Below are 20,177 nucleotides of genomic sequence, written 5' to 3'. Positions count from 1 at the left end.
TAAAAACGCAAACGCATTATCACAGGCGGCACAATTACGACATGGAAAAAAATCCAGTAGATTTGTCCAGTACACCTAGATCTCTCGAACATGTCAATGAGTCAGCCCTTAATAAACACTGTCCGTGTTCATTTCTGTGTATATGACATTGTCTATAACCAATATCTGTTATGTAAGCGTATTGGTATGAAACCAATCGCAATTAATGCGATCCGTGTTTTCAGTCAGTTTGATAGTTTTAATCAATCATCGAGAAAGCAGCAGTGCTTTGCAACTGTAGTTCATCTTTCTTACGTTTTGGTAAGATACCCACTCAGAACGTGTCCGCTTCCTCCAGCCCCCTAAGGAACACTGGAGCGGTCATCAATAACAGCGAGCAGTTGGTCAAAAACAACACTCGCTGTCTTCTTCACGCTCAAAAACGAACACTCTCACTCTTCCTCGTGAGTAGCGAGCCCAAACACTTTCAAAACGCATTTCGCTAGCAAATCACTATAGAAATGATCCCTGAAAGTATTGTTTTATGGGCAAGTGGCCGACCGTCTCCCTCCAACTCTGAGTGGCACCGGTAGCTGTGCCGGTGACAAATAAACAGGAGCACTTTCATATAATGCAATTGCTGTAGCCCAGTGAGTTGTTACAATAACATTTCAAACTCATTCCAGACTGCAGGCGGTTAAAAGCTTAATTGGGTTCAATTTTTTGGTATGATTTAAAAAGTACGAGCCAGTTGCCTCATTTGCATTGCCTGCCTTCCTCCTTTGCACTGTGACGTCTATCAAATGTGTGCTTAAAATCTGATGAATACGATTCCCATTTTAACCGTAAATATTTTAATTATACGCATACAGTGTTCTGTTGGGCTCCGAGGGTGTTATCTAATAAAACAACGTAATCGGTGAGCGCGTTCGGCTTAACCAAAACGTTGCTGTTTCAGGCCCACGCAGGGACGAGGCATTCTTTTTGTCAATCGCCTTTCTGTCAAGCCAGTAAACCTGTATATAATAAGAAACATTCAACAGCTCGGAAACACCATAATAGAATCCAATGCGTTTACAAATGTGTTTTGAAACTGTTCATTTTTCACCCAAATGCGGTTCTCAAAAATTGTTTTGCCTACATTTTTCTATTGCTATTATTATTTTTTCCAGAGTAAGACGAAAAAGCAAACATCCATGAAATAGGTAAACACTGCTACAGCGCTTGAACTGTCTCAACAAACGTTCAGCTCTAAAACGTGTACATTGAAAGTCTATTAACATCTTTAACACAATCATGTGTGTTCCAATAGCGGCTATTCCACATGGTGATCAATAAAGTGAATGCTGGCTTTGTTCACATATTAGCAAGACGTTTTCAGGATTCACGCATATTCTGAACAAGCACACTAGAATATGGTAATGAAAGGACAGGAAAATAACAGGTTTATTGGCTTTGGTCTTGTATCGTCACCCTGACTACTGTCAGGTAAGGAAGTGGCATTAATCAAAACGTAATTATGTAAGGTTACCAATGCGCAAATACGAAGCATATTAAAACTTCTTCACAATCTTAAATCTTCCCACATGCATTTCAAACACTTACTGATAAGTACGGCCCTTTCCCAATGTAACTGCTTTGTTTGAACACCAAAGATGGCTTGGATATTTATGAAACCACGATACTATTGTTCCCACTTTCTTTAGAACTACCAAATGTGCGCTTCCCATGTCAGCCCTAGTGGCCTAATGGCTAAGGCCACTGGCCTCCTAAGCCAGGGATAGTGGGTTCGAGTCCCATCTGGGGTGGGGTTTTGTTATAAAATCGAACATAATTGTGTTATGTTTTATTGGCATGTGATATTTTGTAGATCTTGTTATCTGCTAAGTCCGCTCACGCTAGCCACAACGTGCTTGAGTGCTGTGGCAGCAGCCATGAAGCAAGTCAGTTTTTCAGTTGAAATCAAGATCTACTTTGTTTTTTGTGTATGGGTGGTTTGAAAAGATCACTTAAATTGTTACGTATTTTGAAATAAAGATGTATTCATTATTATGAACGTTGACAGAAAGGATATTGTATTTACATTTCCCACGTGTGCTTGCCTTGTATAAATCGATGGAGTTTCAACAAAGGCATTTGACTTCGGTTCATGTTAGCCTATACTGCCATCTGCAGCATTACCGCGGGTGTCTTTTACTTCTTTTGACAATAATATGGATCATTTCACAGTCCAATGTAAGAACATGTAGTCGTGGCCGAGTGGTTAAGGCGATGGACTAGAAATCCATTGGGGTTTCCCCGCGCAGGTTCGAATCCTGCCGACTACGTAAGCTTTCTTTTTAATTGTATGTGTTCATTCCTAATACATGTTTAAAGATGAGGAATCTGAAATATTACTGGTTCTACTTCATATCGCACCGGTTCATTTAGTTAAAGAATGTTCATTTTGGCACCATTCCAAATGCTGTGGTTTCTTTAAAGAAGAAAAGTCATGGCCCGTACGGGGATCGAACCCGCGACCTTGGCGTTATTAGCACCACGCTCTAACCAACTGAGCTAACCGGCCACACACATGGAGCGCGTTAATAAAACCCGAGAAAAACAAGGCCTGCGGACATTATGATTACCAAGATGTTATGTTAAACTCAACAATAACACATTCAAAGTATTGGAAAGGCATAATTAGAGGTCTCATCTTTATGAGGCAGTTTAGCAGTGTGAAGAAAGTGGCGAGGTGCGGGCTTGCGGTGACTTTCTCTCATTTAAAAAGCTGTGATTTGAATACTAAAAAGAAAAACATGTAAAATTACCAAGCATTCGGTGGACGTTTTAGAAATAAATTAACAAGAACTGTTGTCAGAAGTGGGGTTCGAGCCCACGCCTCCATGGAGACTGCGACCTGACCACAGCGCCTTAGACCGCTCGGCCATCCTGACTTACACCGACGACTTTGCACAACGCTGCAGCACACTGCTGAACCTCCCATGTCTGACGCTGCAGTAAATCACCTGGCGTGTGCGTGTACTTGTTCTTTTTCTGTTTATATTAAGGAGGGCGACAGGTTTTGTCGCATTTTGTATGGAATCACAAGGACACTCCTCTTACTGAAAGAAAATATACTGCAAACAGAGCGATCGCTTCACGGTTTGAATCAAAATCAGAACAGTCTGTTAGCAAATGAACTTCATCAAAAAACCACAAAGGCATTACATAAATGTTACAGATATATTTCGTAGACAGAACAGTTGTAACATATTTGAGTACATTTCTAAACAATCTGCTAATAACAGACATAATCTCAAAGCGCTATAATTTATTTTCAGATCTTATGAAAGACAAGTATGGTTGCGCATTATATCACAGAAAACAGGATAATCCTAGCGCTTCATTTAATCCCTCGGGTTGTACCATATGGAGATAGAAGATCCATTTGGATTCACATTGTAATAGTTTTTGATCGAGATTATCACGTCCTCGAGCTTGAAATATTTTTTGTATGCTGCGGTATTTCAGATCTGAAATGGAATGTTTGGCATCTACGAAATGTCTAGCTAGTGGTGAATGGATATCTTTTCTCCTAATTGAACTTTTATGCTTGCTCATCAATGCGCAATCGTCACTGTCTAGTAGTTTTACCAACATATTGCAAATGGCAAGGACAAAAAAACAAATAAATGACATGCGTTGAAGCACAGGTCATCACTTGTAAGACACTGTACTCTTTTTTCGTTGTATGGCTTGTAAAACGCAAACGCATTATCACAGGCGGCACAATTACGACATGGAAAATAATCCAGTAGATTTGTCCAGTACACCTAGATCTCTCGAACATGTCAATGAGTCAGCCCTTAATAAACACTGTCCGTGTTCATTTCTGTGTATATGACATTGTCTATAACCAATATCTGTTATGTAAGCGTATTGGTATGAAACCAATCGCAATTAATGCGATCCGTGTTTTCAGTCAGTTTGATAGTTTTAATCAATCATCGAAAAAGCAGCAGTGCTTTGCAACTGTAGTTCATCTTTCTTACGTTTTGGTAAGACACCCACTCAGAACGTGTCCGCTTCCTCCAGCCCCCTAAGGAACACTGGAGCGGTCATCAATAACAGCGAGCAGTTGGTCAAAAACAACACTCGCTGTCTTCTTCACGCTCAAAAACGAACACTCTCACTCTTCCTCGTGGGTAGCGAGCCCAAACACTTTCAAAACGCATTTCGCTAGCAAATCACTATAGAAATGATCCCTGAAAGTATTGTTTTATGGGCAAGTGGCCGACCGTCTCCCTCCAACTCTGAGTGGCACCGGTAGCTGTGCCGGTGACAAATAAACAGGAGCACTTTCATATAATGCAATTGCTGTAGCCCAGTGAGTTGTTACAATAACATTTCAAACTCATTCCAGACTGCAGGCGGTTAAAAGCTTAATTGGGTTCAATTTTTTGGTATGATTTAAAAAGTACGAGCCAGTTGCCTCATTTGCATTGCCTGCCTTCCTCCTTTGCACTGTGACGTCTATCAAACGTGTGCTTAAAATCTGATGAATACGATTCCCATTTGAACCGTAAATATTTTAATTATACGCATACAGTGTTCTGTTGGGCTCCGAGGGTGTTATCTAATAAAACAACGTAATCGGTGAGCGCGTTCGGCTTAACCAAAACGTTGCTGTTTCAAGCCCACGCAGGGACGAGGCATTCTTTTTGTCAATCGCCTTTCTGTCAAGCCAGTAAACCTGTATATAATAAGAAACATTCAACAGCTCGGAAACACCATAATAGAATCCAATGCGTTTACAAATGTGTTTTGAAACTGTTCATTTTTCACCCAAATGCGGTTCTCAAAAATTGTTTTGCCTACATTTTTCTATTGCTATTATTATTTTTTCCAGAGTAAGACGAAAAAGCAAACATCCATGAAATAGGTAAACACTGCTACAGCGCTTGAACTGTCTCAACAAACGTTCAGCTCTAAAACGTGTACATTGAAAGTCTATTAACATCTTTAACACAATCATGTGTGTTCCAATAGCGGCTATTCCACATGGTGATCAATAAAGTGAATGCTGGCTTTGTTCACATATTAGCAAGACGTTTTCAGGATTCACGCATATTCTGAACAAGCACACTAGAATATGGTAATGAAAGGACAGGAAAATAACAGGTTTATTGGCTTTGGTCTTGTATCGTCACCCTGACTACTGTCAGGTAAGGAAGTGGCATTAATCAAAACGTAATTATGTAAGGTTACCAATGCGCAAATACGAAGCATATTAAAACTTCTTCACAATCTTAAATCTTCCCACATGCATTTCAAACACTTACTGATAAGTACGGCCCTTTCCCAATGTAACTGCTTTGTTTGAACACCAAAGATGGCTTGGATATTTATGAAACCACGATACTATTGTTCCCACTTTCTTTAGAACTACCAAATGTGCGCTTCCCATGTCAGCCCTAGTGGCCTAATGGCTAAGGCCACTGGCCTCCTAAGCCAGGGATAGTGGGTTCGAGTCCCATCTGGGGTGGGGTTTTGTTATAAAATCGAACATAATTGTGTTATGTTTTATTGGCATGTGATATTTTGTAGATCTTGTTATCTGCTAAGTCCGCTCACGCTAGCCACAACGTGCTTGAGTGCTGTGGCAGCAGCCATGAAGCAAGTCAGTTTTTCAGTTGAAATCAAGATCTACTTTGTTTTTTGTGTATGGGTGGTTTGAAAAGATCACTTAAATTGTTACGTATTTTGAAATAAAGATGTATTCATTATTATGAACGTTGACAGAAAGGATATTGTATTTACATTTCCCACGTGTGCTTGCCTTGTATAAATCGATGGAGTTTCAACAAAGGCATTTGACTTCGGTTCATGTTAGCCTATACTGCCATCTGCAGCATTACCGCGGGTGTCTTTTACTTCTTTTGACAATAATATGGATCATTTCACAGTCCCATGTAAGAACATGTAGTCGTGGCCGAGTGGTTAAGGCGATGGACTAGAAATCCATTGGGGTTTCCCCGCGCAGGTTCGAATCCTGCCGACTACGTAAGCTTTCTTTTTAATTGTATGTGTTCATTCCTAATACATGTTTAAAGATGAGGAATTTGAAATATTACTGGTTCTACTTCATATCGCACCGGTTCATTTTGTTAAAGAATGTTCATTTTGGCACCATTCCAAATGCTGTGGTTTCTTTAAAGAAGAAAAGTCATGGCCCGTACGGGGATCGAACCCGCGACCTTGGCGTTATTAGCACCACGCTCTAACCAACTGAGCTAACCGGCCACACACATGGAGCGCGTTAATAAAACCCGAGAAAAACAAGGCCTGTGGACATTATGATTACCAAGATGTTATGTTAAACTCAACAATAACACATTCAAAGTATTGGAAAGGCATAATTAGAGGTCTCATCTTTATGAGGCAGTTTAGCAGTGTGAAGAAAGTGGCGAGGTGCGGGCTTGCGGTGACTTTCTCTCATTTAAAAAGCTGTGATTTGAATACTAAAAAGAAAAACATGTAAAATTACCAAGCATTCGGTGGACGTTTTAGAAATAAATTAACAAGAACTGTTGTCAGAAGTGGGGTTCGAGCCCACGCCTCCATGGAGACTGCGACCTGACCACAGCGCCTTAGACCGCTCGGCCATCCTGACTTACACCGACGACTTTGCACAACGCTGCAGCACACTGCTGAACCTCCCATGTCTGACGCTGCAGTAAATCACCTGGCGTGTGCGTGTACTTGTTCTTTTTCTGTTTATATTAAGGAGGGCGACAGGTTTTGTCGCATTTTGTATGGAATCACAAGGACACTCCTCTTACTGAAAGAAAATATACTGCAAACAGAGCGATCGCTTCACGGTTTGAATCAAAATCAGAACAGTCTGTTAGCAAATGAACTTCATCAAAAAACCACAAAGGCATTACATAAATGTTACAGATATATTTCGTAGACAGAACAGTTGTAACATATTTGAGTACATTTCTAAACAATCTGCTAATAACAGACATAATCTCAAAGCGCTATAATTTATTTTCAGATCTTATGAAAGACAAGTATGGTTGCGCATTATATCACAGAAAACAGGATAATCCTAGCGCTTCATTTAATCCCTCGGGTTGTACCATATGGAGATAGAAGATCCATTTGGATTCACATTGTAATAGTTTTTGATCGAGATTATCACGTCCTCGAGCTTGAAATATTTTTTGTATGCTGCGGTATTTCAGATCTGAAATGGAATGTTTGGCATCTACGAAATGTCTAGCTAGTGGTGAATGGATATCTTTTCTCCTAATTGAACTTTTATGCTTGCTCATCAATGCGCAATCGTCACTGTCTAGTAGTTTTACCAACATATTGCAAATGGCAAGGACAAAAAAACAAATAAATGACATGCGTTGAAGCACAGGTCATCACTTGTAAGACACTGTACTCTTTTTTCGTTGTATGGCTTGTAAAACGCAAACGCATTATCACAGGCGGCACAATTACGACATGGAAAATAATCCAGTAGATTTGTCCAGTACACCTAGATCTCTCGAACATGTCAATGAGTCAGCCCTTAATAAACACTGTCCGTGTTCATTTCTGTGTATATGACATTGTCTATAACCAATATCTGTTATGTAAGCGTATTGGTATGAAACCAATCGCAATTAATGCGATCCGTGTTTTCAGTCAGTTTGATAGTTTTAATCAATCATCGAAAAAGCAGCAGTGCTTTGCAACTGTAGTTCATCTTTCTTACGTTTTGGTAAGACACCCACTCAGAACGTGTCCGCTTCCTCCAGCCCCCTAAGGAACACTGGAGCGGTCATCAATAACAGCGAGCAGTTGGTCAAAAACAACACTCGCTGTCTTCTTCACGCTCAAAAACGAACACTCTCACTCTTCCTCGTGGGTAGCGAGCCCAAACACTTTCAAAACGCATTTCGCTAGCAAATCACTATAGAAATGATCCCTGAAAGTATTGTTTTATGGGCAAGTGGCCGACCGTCTCCCTCCAACTCTGAGTGGCACCGGTAGCTGTGCCGGTGACAAATAAACAGGAGCACTTTCATATAATGCAATTGCTGTAGCCCAGTGAGTTGTTACAATAACATTTCAAACTCATTCCAGACTGCAGGCGGTTAAAAGCTTAATTGGGTTCAATTTTTTGGTATGATTTAAAAAGTACGAGCCAGTTGCCTCATTTGCATTGCCTGCCTTCCTCCTTTGCACTGTGACGTCTATCAAATGTGTGCTTAAAATCTGATGAATACGATTCCCATTTGAACCGTAAATATTTTAATTATACGCATACAGTGTTCTGTTGGGCTCCGAGGGTGTTATCTAATAAAACAACGTAATCGGTGAGCGCGTTCGGCTTAACCAAAACGTTGCTGTTTCAAGCCCACGCAGGGACGAGGCATTCTTTTTGTCAATCGCCTTTCTGTCAAGCCAGTAAACCTGTATATAATAAGAAACATTCAACAGCTCGGAAACACCATAATAGAATCCAATGCGTTTACAAATGTGTTTTGAAACTGTTCATTTTTCACCCAAATGCGGTTCTCAAAAATTGTTTTGCCTACATTTTTCTATTGCTATTATTATTTTTTCCAGAGTAAGACGAAAAAGCAAACATCCATGAAATAGGTAAACACTGCTACAGCGTTTGAACTGTCTCAACAAACGTTCAGCTCTAAAACGTGTACATTGAAAGTCTATTAACATCTTTAACACAATCATGTGTGTTCCAATAGCGGCTATTCCACATGGTGATCAATAAAGTGAATGCTGGCTTTGTTCACATATTAGCAAGACGTTTTCAGGATTCACGCATATTCTGAACAAGCACACTAGAATATGGTAATGAAAGGACAGGAAAATAACAGGTTTATTGGCTTTGGTCTTGTATCGTCACCCTGACTACTGTCAGGTAAGGAAGTGGCATTAATCAAAACGTAATTATGTAAGGTTACCAATGCGCAAATACGAAGCATATTAAAACTTCTTCACAATCTTAAATCTTCCCACATGCATTTCAAACACTTACTGATAAGTACGGCCCTTTCCCAATGTAACTGCTTTGTTTGAACACCAAAGATGGCTTGGATATTTATGAAACCACGATACTATTGTTCCCACTTTCTTTAGAACTACCAAATGTGCGCTTCCCATGTCAGCCCTAGTGGCCTAATGGCTAAGGCCACTGGCCTCCTAAGCCAGGGATAGTGGGTTCGAGTCCCATCTGGGGTGGGGTTTTGTTATAAAATCGAACATAATTGTGTTATGTTTTATTGGCATGTGATATTTTGTAGATCTTGTTATCTGCTAAGTCCGCTCACGCTAGCCACAACGTGCTTGAGTGCTGTGGCAGCAGCCATGAAGCAAGTCAGTTTTTCAGTTGAAATCAAGATCTACTTTGTTTTTTGTGTATGGGTGGTTTGAAAAGATCACTTAAATTGTTACGTATTTTGAAATAAAGATGTATTCATTATTATGAACGTTGACAGAAAGGATATTGTATTTACATTTCCCACGTGTGCTTGCCTTGTATAAATCGATGGAGTTTCAACAAAGGCATTTGACTTCGGTTCATGTTAGCCTATACTGCCATCTGCAGCATTACCGCGGGTGTCTTTTACTTCTTTTGACAATAATATGGATCATTTCACAGTCCAATGTAAGAACATGTAGTCGTGGCCGAGTGGTTAAGGCGATGGACTAGAAATCCATTGGGGTTTCCCCGCGCAGGTTCGAATCCTGCCGACTACGTAAGCTTTCTTTTTAATTGTATGTGTTCATTCCTAATACATGTTTAAAGATGAGGAATCTGAAATATTACTGGTTCTACTTCATATCGCACCGGTTCATTTAGTTAAAGAATGTTCATTTTGGCACCATTCCAAATGCTGTGGTTTCTTTAAAGAAGAAAAGTCATGGCCCGTACGGGGATCGAACCCGCGACCTTGGCGTTATTAGCACCACGCTCTAACCAACTGAGCTAACCGGCCACACACATGGAGCGCGTTAATAAAACCCGAGAAAAACAAGGCCTGCGGACATTATGATTACCAAGATGTTATGTTAAACTCAACAATAACACATTCAAAGTATTGGAAAGGCATAATTAGAGGTCTCATCTTTATGAGGCAGTTTAGCAGTGTGAAGAAAGTGGCGAGGTGCGGGCTTGCGGTGACTTTCTCTCATTTAAAAAGCTGTGATTTGAATACTAAAAAGAAAAACATGTAAAATTACCAAGCATTCGGTGGACGTTTTAGAAATAAATTAACAAGAACTGTTGTCAGAAGTGGGGTTCGAGCCCACGCCTCCATGGAGACTGCGACCTGACCACAGCGCCTTAGACCGCTCGGCCATCCTGACTTACACCGACGACTTTGCACAACGCTGCAGCACACTGCTGAACCTCCCATGTCTGACGCTGCAGTAAATCACCTGGCGTGTGCGTGTACTTGTTCTTTTTCTGTTTATATTAAGGAGGGCGACAGGTTTTGTCGCATTTTGTATGGAATCACAAGGACACTCCTCTTACTGAAAGAAAATATACTGCAAACAGAGCGATCGCTTCACGGTTTGAATCAAAATCAGAACAGTCTGTTAGCAAATGAACTTCATCAAAAAACCACAAAGGCATTACATAAATGTTACAGATATATTTCGTAGACAGAACAGTTGTAACATATTTGAGTACATTTCTAAACAATCTGCTAATAACAGACATAATCTCAAAGCGCTATAATTTATTTTCAGATCTTATGAAAGACAAGTATGGTTGCGCATTATATCACAGAAAACAGGATAATCCTAGCGCTTCATTTAATCCCTCGGGTTGTACCATATGGAGATAGAAGATCCATTTGGATTCACATTGTAATAGTTTTTGATCGAGATTATCACGTCCTCGAGCTTGAAATATTTTTTGTATGCTGCGGTATTTCAGATCTGAAATGGAATGTTTGGCATCTACGAAATGTCTAGCTAGTGGTGAATGGATATCTTTTCTCCTAATTGAACTTTTATGCTTGCTCATCAATGCGCAATCGTCACTGTCTAGTAGTTTTACCAACATATTGCAAATGGCAAGGACAAAAAAACAAATAAATGACATGCGTTGAAGCACAGGTCATCACTTGTAAGACACTGTACTCTTTTTTCGTTGTATGGCTTGTAAAACGCAAACGCATTATCACAGGCGGCACAATTACGACATGGAAAATAATCCAGTAGATTTGTCCAGTACACCTAGATCTCTCGAACATGTCAATGAGTCAGCCCTTAATAAACACTGTCCGTGTTCATTTCTGTGTATATGACATTGTCTATAACCAATATCTGTTATGTAAGCGTATTGGTATGAAACCAATCGCAATTAATGCGATCCGTGTTTTCAGTCAGTTTGATAGTTTTAATCAATCATCGAAAAAGCAGCAGTGCTTTGCAACTGTAGTTCATCTTTCTTACGTTTTGGTAAGACACCCACTCAGAACGTGTCCGCTTCCTCCAGCCCCCTAAGGAACACTGGAGCGGTCATCAATAACAGCGAGCAGTTGGTCAAAAACAACACTCGCTGTCTTCTTCACGCTCAAAAACGAACACTCTCACTCTTCCTCGTGGGTAGCGAGCCCAAACACTTTCAAAACGCATTTCGCTAGCAAATCACTATAGAAATGATCCCTGAAAGTATTGTTTTATGGGCAAGTGGCCGACCGTCTCCCTCCAACTCTGAGTGGCACCGGTAGCTGTGCCGGTGACAAATAAACAGGAGCACTTTCATATAATGCAATTGCTGTAGCCCAGTGAGTTGTTACAATAACATTTCAAACTCATTCCAGACTGCAGGCGGTTAAAAGCTTAATTGGGTTCAATTTTTTGGTATGATTTAAAAAGTACGAGCCAGTTGCCTCATTTGCATTGCCTGCCTTCCTCCTTTGCACTGTGACGTCTATCAAACGTGTGCTTAAAATCTGATGAATACGATTCCCATTTGAACCGTAAATATTTTAATTATACGCATACAGTGTTCTGTTGGGCTCCGAGGGTGTTATCTAATAAAACAACGTAATCGGTGAGCGCGTTCGGCTTAACCAAAACGTTGCTGTTTCAAGCCCACGCAGGGACGAGGCATTCTTTTTGTCAATCGCCTTTCTGTCAAGCCAGTAAACCTGTATATAATAAGAAACATTCAACAGCTCGGAAACACCATAATAGAATCCAATGCGTTTACAAATGTGTTTTGAAACTGTTCATTTTTCACCCAAATGCGGTTCTCAAAAATTGTTTTGCCTACATTTTTCTATTGCTATTATTATTTTTTCCAGAGTAAGACGAAAAAGCAAACATCCATGAAATAGGTAAACACTGCTACAGCGCTTGAACTGTCTCAACAAACGTTCAGCTCTAAAACGTGTACATTGAAAGTCTATTAACATCTTTAACACAATCATGTGTGTTCCAATAGCGGCTATTCCACATGGTGATCAATAAAGTGAATGCTGGCTTTGTTCACATATTAGCAAGACGTTTTCAGGATTCACGCATATTCTGAACAAGCACACTAGAATATGGTAATGAAAGGACAGGAAAATAACAGGTTTATTGGCTTTGGTCTTGTATCGTCACCCTGACTACTGTCAGGTAAGGAAGTGGCATTAATCAAAACGTAATTATGTAAGGTTACCAATGCGCAAATACGAAGCATATTAAAACTTCTTCACAATCTTAAATCTTCCCACATGCATTTCAAACACTTACTGATAAGTACGGCCCTTTCCCAATGTAACTGCTTTGTTTGAACACCAAAGATGGCTTGGATATTTATGAAACCACGATACTATTGTTCCCACTTTCTTTAGAACTACCAAATGTGCGCTTCCCATGTCAGCCCTAGTGGCCTAATGGCTAAGGCCACTGGCCTCCTAAGCCAGGGATAGTGGGTTCGAGTCCCATCTGGGGTGGGGTTTTGTTATAAAATCGAACATAATTGTGTTATGTTTTATTGGCATGTGATATTTTGTAGATCTTGTTATCTGCTAAGTCCGCTCACGCTAGCCACAACGTGCTTGAGTGCTGTGGCAGCAGCCATGAAGCAAGTCAGTTTTTCAGTTGAAATCAAGATCTACTTTGTTTTTTGTGTATGGGTGGTTTGAAAAGATCACTTAAATTGTTACGTATTTTGAAATAAAGATGTATTCATTATTATGAACGTTGACAGAAAGGATATTGTATTTACATTTCCCACGTGTGCTTGCCTTGTATAAATCGATGGAGTTTCAACAAAGGCATTTGACTTCGGTTCATGTTAGCCTATACTGCCATCTGCAGCATTACCGCGGGTGTCTTTTACTTCTTTTGACAATAATATGGATCATTTCACAGTCCAATGTAAGAACATGTAGTCGTGGCCGAGTGGTTAAGGCGATGGACTAGAAATCCATTGGGGTTTCCCCGCGCAGGTTCGAATCCTGCCGACTACGTAAGCTTTCTTTTTAATTGTATGTGTTCATTCCTAATACATGTTTAAAGATGAGGAATCTGAAATATTACTGGTTCTACTTCATATCGCACCGGTTCATTTAGTTAAAGAATGTTCATTTTGGCACCATTCCAAATGCTGTGGTTTCTTTAAAGAAGAAAAGTCATGGCCCGTACGGGGATCGAACCCGCGACCTTTTCGTTATTAGCACCACACTCTAACCAACTGAGCTAACCGGCCACACACATGGATCGCGTTAATAAAACCCGAGAAAAACAAGGCCTGCGGACATTATGATTACCAAGATGTTATGTTAAACTCAACAATAACACATTCAAAGTATTGGAAAGGCATAATTAGAGGTCTCATCTTTATGAGGCAGTTTAGCAGTGTGAAGAAAGTGGCGAGGTGCGGGCTTGCGGTGACTTTCTCTCATTTAAAAAGCTGTGATTTGAATACTAAAAAGAAAAACATGTAAAATTACCAAGCATTCAGTGGACGTTTTAGAAATAAATTAACAAGAACAGTTGTCAGAAGTGGGGTTCGATCCCACGCCTCCATGGAGACTGCGACCTGACCACAGCGCCTTAGACCGCTCGGCCATCCTGACTTAGACCGACGACTTTGCACAACGCTGCAGCACACTGCTGAACCTCCCATGTCTGACGCTGCAGTAAATCACCTGGCGTGTGCGTGTACTTGTTCTTTTTCTGTTTATATTAAGGAGGGCGACAGGTTTTGTCGCATTCTGTATGGAATCACAAGGACACTCCTCTTACTGAAAGAAAATATACTGCAAACAGAGCGATCGCTTAACGGTTTGAATCAAAATCAGAACAGTCTGTTAGCAAATGAACTTCATCAAAAAACCACAAAGGCATTACATAAATGTTACAGATATATTTCGTAGACAGAACAGTTGTAACATATTTGAGTACATTTCTAAACAATCTGCTAATAACAGACATAATCTCAAAGCGCTATAATTTATTTTCAGATCTTATGAAAGACAAGTATGGTTGCGCATTATATCACAGAAAACAGGATAATCCTAGCGCTTCATTTAATCCCTCGGGTTGTACCATATGGAGATAGAAGATCCATTTGGATTCACATTGTAATAGTTTTTGATCGAGATTATCACGTCCTCGAACTTGAAATATTTTTTTGTATGCTGCGGTATTTCAGATCTGAAATGGAATGTTTGGCATCTACGAAATGTCTAGCTAGTGGTGAATGGATATCTTTTCTCCTAATTGAACTTTTATGCTTGCTCATCAATGCGCAATCGTCACTGTCTAGTAGTTTTACCAACATATTGCAAATGGCAAGGATAAAAAAAACAAATAAATGACATGCGTTGAAGCACAGGTCATCACTTGAAAGACACTGTACTCTTTTTTCGTTGTATGGCTTGTAAAACGCAAACGCATTATCACAGGCGGCACAATTACGACATGGAAAAAAATCCAGTAGATTTGTCCAGTACACCTAGATCTCTCGAACATGTCAATGAGTCAGCCCTTAATAAACACTGTCCGTGTTCATTTCTGTGTATATGACATTGTCTATAACCAATATCTGTTATGTAAGCGTATTGGTATGAAACCAATCGCAATTAATGCGATCCGTGTTTTCAGTCAGTTTGATAGTTTTAATCAATCATCGAGAAAGCAGCAGTGCTTTGCAACTGTAGTTCATCTTTCTTACGTTTTGGTAAGATACCCACTCAGAACGTGTCCGCTTCCTCCAGCCCCCTAAGGAACACTGGAGCGGTCATCAATAACAGCGAGCAGTTGGTCAAAAACAACACTCGCTGTCTTCTTCACGCTCAAAAACGAACACTCTCACTCTTCCTCGTGAGTAGCGAGCCCAAACACTTTCAAAACGCATTTCGCTAGCAAATCACTATAGAAATGATCCCTGAAAGTATTGTTTTATGGGCAAGTGGCCGACCGTCTCCCTCCAACTCTGAGTGGCACCGGTAGCTGTGCCGGTGACAAATAAACAGGAGCACTTTCATATAATGCAATTGCTGTAGCCCAGTGAGTTGTTACAATAACATTTCAAACTCATTCCAGACTGCAGGCGGTTAAAAGCTTAATTGGGTTCAATTTTTTGGTATGATTTAAAAAGTACGAGCCAGTTGCCTCATTTGCATTGCCTGCCTTCCTCCTTTGCACTGTGACGTCTATCAAATGTGTGCTTAAAATCTGATGAATACGATTCCCATTTTAACCGTAAATATTTTAATTATACGCATACAGTGTTCTGTTGGGCTCCGAGGGTGTTATCTAATAAAACAACGTAATCGGTGAGCGCGTTCGGCTTAACCAAAACGTTGCTGTTTCAGGCCCACGCAGGGACGAGGCATTCTTTTTGTCAATCGCCTTTCTGTCAAGCCAGTAAACCTGTATATAATAAGAAACATTCAACAGCTCGGAAACACCATAATAGAATCCAATGCGTTTACAAATGTGTTTTGAAACTGTTCATTTTTCACCCAAATGCGGTTCTCAAAAATTGTTTTGCCTACATTTTTCTATTGCTATTATTATTTTTTCCAGAGTAAGACGAAAAAGCAAACATCCATGAAATAGGTAAACACTGCTACAGCGCTTGAACTGTCTCAACAAACGTTCAGCTCTAAAACGTGTACATTGAAAGTCTATTAACATCTTTAACACAATCATGTGTGTTCCAATAGCGGCTATTCCACATGGTGATCAATAAAGTGAATGCTGGCTTTGTTCACATATTAGCAAGACGTTTTCAGGATTCACGCATATTCTGAACAAGCACACTAGAATATGGTAATGAAAGGACAGGAAAATAACAGGTTTATTGGCTTTGGTCTTGTATCGTCACCCTGACTACTGTCAGGTAAGGAAGTGGCATTAATCAAAACGTAATTATGTAAGGTTACCAATGCGCAAATACGAAGCATATTAAAACTTCTTCACAATCTTAAATCTTCCCACATGCATTTCAAACACTTACTGATAAGTACGGCCCTTTCCCAATGTAACTGCTTTGTTTGAACACCAAAGATGGCTTGGATATTTATGAAACCACGATACTATTGTTCCCACTTTCTTTAGAACTACCAAATGTGCGCTTCCCATGTCAGCCCTAGTGGCCTAATGGCTAAGGCCACTGGCCTCCTAAGCCAGGGATAGTGGGTTCGAGTCCCATCTGGGGTGGGGTTTTGTTATAAAATCGAACATAATTGTGTTATGTTTTATTGGCATGTGATATTTTGTAGATCTTGTTATCTGCTAAGTCCGCTCACGCTAGCCACAACGTGCTTGAGTGCTGTGGCAGCAGCCATGAAGCAAGTCAGTTTTTCAGTTGAAATCAAGATCTACTTTGTTTTTTGTGTATGGGTGGTTTGAAAAGATCACTTAAATTGTTACGTATTTTGAAATAAAGATGTATTCATTATTATGAACGTTGACAGAAAGGATATTGTATTTACATTTCCCACGTGTGCTTGCCTTGTATAAATCGATGGAGTTTCAACAAAGGCATTTGACTTCGGTTCATGTTAGCCTATACTGCCATCTGCAGCATTACCGCGGGTGTCTTTTACTTCTTTTGACAATAATATGGATCATTTCACAGTCCAATGTAAGAACATGTAGTCGTGGCCGAGTGGTTAAGGCGATGGACTAGAAATCCATTGGGGTTTCCCCGCGCAGGTTCAATCCTGCCGACTACGTAAGCTTTCTTTTTAATTGTATGTGTTCATTCCTAATACATGTTTAAAGATGAGGAATCTGAAATATTACTGGTTCTACTTCATATCGCACCGGTTCATTTAGTTAAAGAATGTTCATTTTGGCACCATTCCAAATGCTGTGGTTTCTTTAAAGAAGAAAAGTCATGGCCCGTACGGGGATCGAACCCGCGACCTTGGCGTTATTAGCACCACGCTCTAACCAACTGAGCTAACCGGCCACACACATGGAGCGCGTTAATAAAACCCGAGAAAAACAAGGCCTGTGGACATTATGATTACCAAGATGTTATGTTAAACTCAACAATAACACATTCAAAGTATTGGAAAGGCATAATTAGAGGTCTCATCTTTATGAGGCAGTTTAGCAGTGTGAAGAAAGTGGCGAGGTGCGGGCTTGCGGTGACTTTCTCTCATTTAAAAAGCTGTGATTTGAATACTAAAAAGAAAAACATGTAAAATTACCAAGCATTCGGTGGACGTTTTAGAAATAAATTAACAAGAACTGTTGTCAGAAGTGGGGTTCGAGCCCACGCCTCCATGGAGACTGCGACCTGACCACAGCGCCTTAGACCGCTCGGCCATCCTGACTTACACCGACGACTTTGCACAACGCTGCAGCACACTGCTGAACCTCCCATGTCTGACGCTGCAGTAAATCACCTGGCGTGTGCGTGTACTTGTTCTTTTTCTGTTTATATTAAGGAGGGCGACAGGTTTTGTCGCATTTTGTATGGAATCACAAGGACACTCCTCTTACTGAAAGAAAATATACTGCAAACAGAGCGATCGCTTCACGGTTTGAATCAAAATCAGAACAGTCTGTTAGCAAATGAACTTCATCAAAAAACCACAAAGGCATTACATAAATGTTACAGATATATTTCGTAGACAGAACAGTTGTAACATATTTGAGTACATTTCTAAACAATCTGCTAATAACAGACATAATCTCAAAGCGCTATAATTTATTTTCAGATCTTATGAAAGACAAGTATGGTTGCGCATTATATCACAGAAAACAGGATAATCCTAGCGCTTCATTTAATCCCTCGGGTTGTACCATATGGAGATAGAAGATCCATTTGGATTCACATTGTAATAGTTTTTGATCGAGATTATCACGTCCTCGAGCTTGAAATATTTTTTGTATGCTGCGGTATTTCAGATCTGAAATGGAATGTTTGGCATCTACGAAATGTCTAGCTAGTGGTGAATGGATATCTTTTCTCCTAATTGAACTTTTATGCTTGCTCATCAATGCGCAATCGTCACTGTCTAGTAGTTTTACCAACATATTGCAAATGGCAAGGACAAAAAAACAAATAAATGACATGCGTTGAAGCACAGGTCATCACTTGTAAGACACTGTACTCTTTTTTCGTTGTATGGCTTGTAAAACGCAAACGCATTATCACAGGCGGCACAATTACGACATGGAAAATAATCCAGTAGATTTGTCCAGTACACCTAGATCTCTCGAACATGTCAATGAGTCAGCCCTTAATAAACACTGTCCGTGTTCATTTCTGTGTATATGACATTGTCTATAACCAATATCTGTTATGTAAGCGTATTGGTATGAAACCAATCGCAATTAATGCGATCCGTGTTTTCAGTCAGTTTGATAGTTTTAATCAATCATCGAAAAAGCAGCAGTGCTTTGCAACTGTAGTTCATCTTTCTTACGTTTTGGTAAGACACCCACTCAGAACGTGTCCGCTTCCTCCAGCCCCCTAAGGAACACTGGAGCGGTCATCAATAACAGCGAGCAGTTGGTCAAAAACAACACTCGCTGTCTTCTTCACGCTCAAAAACGAACACTCTCACTCTTCCTCGTGGGTAGCGAGCCCAAACACTTTCAAAACGCATTTCGCTAGCAAATCACTATAGAAATGATCCCTGAAAGTATTGTTTTATGGGCAAGTGGCCGACCGTCTCCCTCCAACTCTGAGTGGCACCGGTAGCTGTGCCGGTGACAAATAAACAGGAGCACTTTCATATAATGCAATTGCTGTAGCCCAGTGAGTTGTTACAATAACATTTTAAACTCATTCCAGACTGCAGGCGGTTAAAAGCTTAATTGGGTTCAATTTTTTGGTATGATTTAAAAAGTACGAGCCAGTTGCCTCATTTGCATTGCCTGCCTTCCTCCTTTGCACTGTGACGTCTATCAAACGTGTGCTTAAAATCTGATGAATACGATTCCCATTTGAACCGTAAATATTTTAATTATACGCATACAGTGTTCTGTTGGGCTCCGAGGGTGTTATCTAATAAAACAACGTAATCGGTGAGCGCGTTCGGCTTAACCAAAACGTTGCTGTTTCAAGCCCACGCAGGGACGAGGCATTCTTTTTGTCAATCGCCTTTCTGTCAAGCCAGTAAACCTGTATATAATAAGAAACATTCAACAGCTCGGAAACACCATAATAGAATCCAATGCGTTTACAAATGTGTTTTGAAACTGTTCATTTTTCACCCAAATGCGGTTCTCAAAAATTGTTTTGCCTACATTTTTCTATTGCTATTATTATTTTTTCCAGAGTAAGACGAAAAAGCAAACATCCATGAAATAGGTAAACACTGCTACAGCGCTTGAACTGTCTCAACAAACGTTCAGCTCTAAAACGTGTACATTGAAAGTCTATTAACATCTTTAACACAATCATGTGTGTTCCAATAGCGGCTATTCCACATGGTGATCAATAAAGTGAATGCTGGCTTTGTTCACATATTAGCAAGACGTTTTCAGGATTCACGCATATTCTGAACAAGCACACTAGAATATGGTAATGAAAGGACAGGAAAATAACAGGTTTATTGGCTTTGGTCTTGTATCGTCACCCTGACTACTGTCAGGTAAGGAAGTGGCATTAATCAAAACGTAATTATGTAAGGTTACCAATGCGCAAATACGAAGCATATTAAAACTTCTTCACAATCTTAAATCTTCCCACATGCATTTCAAACACT

At 40.1% G+C, this 20,177-nt stretch overlaps 20 non-coding genes across 20 annotated transcripts; 5 read left to right on the top strand and 15 right to left on the bottom strand.

Moving 5' to 3' along the window:
- Positions 1 to 308: 308 nt before the first annotated feature.
- Positions 309 to 523, bottom strand: LOC131732069 (small nucleolar RNA U3). Its single transcript, XR_009325264.1, has one exon. It is a non-coding gene; the product is annotated as a small nucleolar RNA U3 (small nucleolar RNA).
- A 1,701-nt stretch (positions 524 to 2,224) lies between these two features.
- trnas-aga (transfer RNA serine (anticodon AGA)) lies at positions 2,225 to 2,306 on the top strand. The gene has a single exon. It is a non-coding gene; the product is annotated as a tRNA-Ser (tRNA).
- Positions 2,307 to 2,471: 165 nt separating this feature from the next.
- Positions 2,472 to 2,545, bottom strand: trnai-aau (transfer RNA isoleucine (anticodon AAU)). The gene has a single exon. It is a non-coding gene; the product is annotated as a tRNA-Ile (tRNA).
- Positions 2,546 to 2,833: 288 nt separating this feature from the next.
- On the bottom strand, positions 2,834 to 2,915 carry trnal-cag (transfer RNA leucine (anticodon CAG)). Its single transcript has one exon. It is a non-coding gene; the product is annotated as a tRNA-Leu (tRNA).
- A 1,112-nt stretch (positions 2,916 to 4,027) lies between these two features.
- On the bottom strand, positions 4,028 to 4,242 carry LOC131732066 (small nucleolar RNA U3). Its single transcript, XR_009325261.1, has one exon. It is a non-coding gene; the product is annotated as a small nucleolar RNA U3 (small nucleolar RNA).
- Positions 4,243 to 5,943: 1,701 nt separating this feature from the next.
- On the top strand, positions 5,944 to 6,025 carry trnas-aga (transfer RNA serine (anticodon AGA)). Its single transcript has one exon. It is a non-coding gene; the product is annotated as a tRNA-Ser (tRNA).
- Positions 6,026 to 6,190: 165 nt separating this feature from the next.
- Positions 6,191 to 6,264, bottom strand: trnai-aau (transfer RNA isoleucine (anticodon AAU)). Its single transcript has one exon. It is a non-coding gene; the product is annotated as a tRNA-Ile (tRNA).
- A 288-nt stretch (positions 6,265 to 6,552) lies between these two features.
- On the bottom strand, positions 6,553 to 6,634 carry trnal-cag (transfer RNA leucine (anticodon CAG)). The gene has a single exon. It is a non-coding gene; the product is annotated as a tRNA-Leu (tRNA).
- Positions 6,635 to 7,746: 1,112 nt separating this feature from the next.
- LOC131732065 (small nucleolar RNA U3) lies at positions 7,747 to 7,961 on the bottom strand. Its single transcript, XR_009325260.1, has one exon. It is a non-coding gene; the product is annotated as a small nucleolar RNA U3 (small nucleolar RNA).
- A 1,701-nt stretch (positions 7,962 to 9,662) lies between these two features.
- Positions 9,663 to 9,744, top strand: trnas-aga (transfer RNA serine (anticodon AGA)). Its single transcript has one exon. It is a non-coding gene; the product is annotated as a tRNA-Ser (tRNA).
- A 165-nt stretch (positions 9,745 to 9,909) lies between these two features.
- On the bottom strand, positions 9,910 to 9,983 carry trnai-aau (transfer RNA isoleucine (anticodon AAU)). Its single transcript has one exon. It is a non-coding gene; the product is annotated as a tRNA-Ile (tRNA).
- A 288-nt stretch (positions 9,984 to 10,271) lies between these two features.
- trnal-cag (transfer RNA leucine (anticodon CAG)) lies at positions 10,272 to 10,353 on the bottom strand. The gene has a single exon. It is a non-coding gene; the product is annotated as a tRNA-Leu (tRNA).
- A 1,112-nt stretch (positions 10,354 to 11,465) lies between these two features.
- LOC131732064 (small nucleolar RNA U3) lies at positions 11,466 to 11,680 on the bottom strand. The gene has a single exon (XR_009325259.1). It is a non-coding gene; the product is annotated as a small nucleolar RNA U3 (small nucleolar RNA).
- A 1,701-nt stretch (positions 11,681 to 13,381) lies between these two features.
- Positions 13,382 to 13,463, top strand: trnas-aga (transfer RNA serine (anticodon AGA)). The gene has a single exon. It is a non-coding gene; the product is annotated as a tRNA-Ser (tRNA).
- Positions 13,464 to 13,990: 527 nt separating this feature from the next.
- Positions 13,991 to 14,072, bottom strand: trnal-cag (transfer RNA leucine (anticodon CAG)). The gene has a single exon. It is a non-coding gene; the product is annotated as a tRNA-Leu (tRNA).
- Positions 14,073 to 15,186: 1,114 nt separating this feature from the next.
- On the bottom strand, positions 15,187 to 15,401 carry LOC131732068 (small nucleolar RNA U3). The gene has a single exon (XR_009325263.1). It is a non-coding gene; the product is annotated as a small nucleolar RNA U3 (small nucleolar RNA).
- A 1,701-nt stretch (positions 15,402 to 17,102) lies between these two features.
- Positions 17,103 to 17,183, top strand: trnas-aga (transfer RNA serine (anticodon AGA)). The gene has a single exon. It is a non-coding gene; the product is annotated as a tRNA-Ser (tRNA).
- Positions 17,184 to 17,348: 165 nt separating this feature from the next.
- On the bottom strand, positions 17,349 to 17,422 carry trnai-aau (transfer RNA isoleucine (anticodon AAU)). Its single transcript has one exon. It is a non-coding gene; the product is annotated as a tRNA-Ile (tRNA).
- Positions 17,423 to 17,710: 288 nt separating this feature from the next.
- On the bottom strand, positions 17,711 to 17,792 carry trnal-cag (transfer RNA leucine (anticodon CAG)). The gene has a single exon. It is a non-coding gene; the product is annotated as a tRNA-Leu (tRNA).
- A 1,112-nt stretch (positions 17,793 to 18,904) lies between these two features.
- Positions 18,905 to 19,119, bottom strand: LOC131732063 (small nucleolar RNA U3). Its single transcript, XR_009325258.1, has one exon. It is a non-coding gene; the product is annotated as a small nucleolar RNA U3 (small nucleolar RNA).
- Positions 19,120 to 20,177: the final 1,058 nt, after the last annotated feature.

Source organism: Acipenser ruthenus, unplaced genomic scaffold, assembly GCF_902713425.1.
Source record: "Acipenser ruthenus unplaced genomic scaffold, fAciRut3.2 maternal haplotype, whole genome shotgun sequence".
Taxonomy (NCBI): Eukaryota; Metazoa; Chordata; class Actinopteri; order Acipenseriformes; family Acipenseridae; genus Acipenser; species Acipenser ruthenus.
Note: the sequence above shows the minus strand (reverse complement) of the source record. Positions and strands in the feature narration are given on the sequence as shown.